Here is a 1,859-nt window from a genome sequence, read left to right as displayed (position 1 = left end):
GTAAAGATTATATAGGCTCCCACAACTGTTACACAAAAGCCCACATTTATATGACCAATAGTTTCAAAGCAAGCATTTCACAAACCAATAACTTCAAAACAAGAAAAATGTTGCAACTCCCTTCAGGTGTCTCAATTGGGGAGGGATGGGTGGTATGTGCCTGGCACGACCCTTCCCTGTTATCTTGTGTAAGCAGACATGCCTACGTGACATGACACAGATCAGACAGGTCAGGCTCCGGGGACTGTAGCACTTGCCCCTATCTCCAGATGCCTGTGTCTCTAGTTGAGTTAATTGGTTACAAGTAGTAAATTCAAACAAGTAAATTCAAGCAGTAAATTCAGACAAGCAGTAAATTCAAACAAGCAGTAAATTCCTCTTTCCCTAACATCCCACCCCCCCACAAGGAATTCGGAGTTATCCAATCAATTCAAAGGTCACCCAGTTTGCGTGGGCTTTTTCAAAAGTACCCAATAAAAACCCCTGCTCATTGTTGGTCGGGGCCGGACTCCATTCATTGGCTCCTGGAGTCTGTGCCCAACTGGTCATTCAAGAATTGGAATGCTTTTCAATAAAATCTTCTAAATTTCGAATTTTGGTGGGTGGTCTCCAATCATTCCTGAACCTCAGACCCAAAAGTATGTACATGTTTGAGAAGAAACCAATTGGAAACCAACTGAAGAAAAGAACTACCAAAAACGGTTAGGGAAACTAATTCCCAGAGGTCTCATAAGACTGGAAATACAGCCTGTTCGTACCAACCAAAACAGAAAGACCATTCAATAATTAATGCCTTAATTCTTCAGCAGGTACCTTCTCACAGTAGAGAATGAGTTCTCTATATTACATGGAGGTGGGAGAGATGTGAAGAAATAATGACCAAACAAAATAGTCTCAAATATAATAAAAAGTATCAACCTACAAATTCAAGCAAAAGGAAAAATCATAAGTACACTAAGTCTCCTTGGCCTTCTCTCCCATGTAGCTTCAAATTTTTGCTGAAGACTTAAGGATTACATTATAGTAAAATTGCTGAAATCCAGTAAAAAGTCCTAAAATCACCAAAGAAAGACGCATATACATATATACATATATGAACAAAGATAGGAATTATGTCAGGTTTCCATTAGAAACTATGCAACTAAGAAAAATGAAGGAATGAATGAGCAAAGTTGTACACATCCTTAATCCTAGCACTCAGGCAGAGGCAGGCAGATCTCTGTGAGACTGAAAGCAACCTGGCCTACTAGGGAGAAAAGAAACAAGCAAAAAAAACCTTTTTTTAATGAATGAATGTCTTAAGATTGCAGAAAACGAAGACTTCCTTCATCAGGGTAGCTGCTGGGAGCTCAGCAGACTGCTAGAGTGTGCTGGGTTCTGGCCTCCAACTACCAGAGGGCCTGAGAACCCAGGGGACAGCATGACAGCCCCAGATCCTGCTTCCACGTGGTGGTGAGCTCCCCTCAATTGCACCATACCATCCCCCTACCTGGGATTTGGTGAGGCCCCTCCCAGGGCCCCAGGGCAGATCTGGCTTTGGTAGGCTAAGGCTGAGATCCTAGCAGACAGCCTGAGAGGGTGGGTTCGGACCTCCAGGGGGTAGCAGCTGGGAGTTTAGCAGACAGCCAGAGCATGCTGGTTTCTGCCCTCCAACTACCAGAGGGCCTGTGTGCTGGATAGCTGTAGTGTCAACTTGACACACCTGGGTTGATGGAGCCTCAATCAGGGAATTTCCTCTATTGGACTGGCCTGTGGCCATGTCTGAAGGGAATCTTCTTGATGAGTGATGTGGGAGGGCCCAGCCTACTGTGGGTGGTGCCACCCCTGGGCAGGTGGGCCTGTGTTGCATAAGAAAGCAG

General features: G+C 44.6%; 1 protein-coding gene across 1 annotated transcript in view; it reads left to right on the top strand.

Moving 5' to 3' along the window:
- The window catches only part of Ap3m2 (adaptor related protein complex 3 subunit mu 2), a 117,099-nt gene that overhangs the window by 18,879 nt on the left and 96,361 nt on the right, over window positions 1-1,859 (top strand). The gene's annotated exons all lie outside the window — the stretch shown is intronic.

This window comes from Nannospalax galili, unplaced genomic scaffold (assembly GCF_000622305.1).
Source record: "Nannospalax galili isolate Female #2095 unplaced genomic scaffold, S.galili_v1.0 scaffold366, whole genome shotgun sequence".
NCBI lineage: Eukaryota > Metazoa > Chordata > Mammalia > Rodentia > Spalacidae > Nannospalax > Nannospalax galili.
This window is presented reverse-complemented; position numbering and strand designations above follow the sequence as displayed.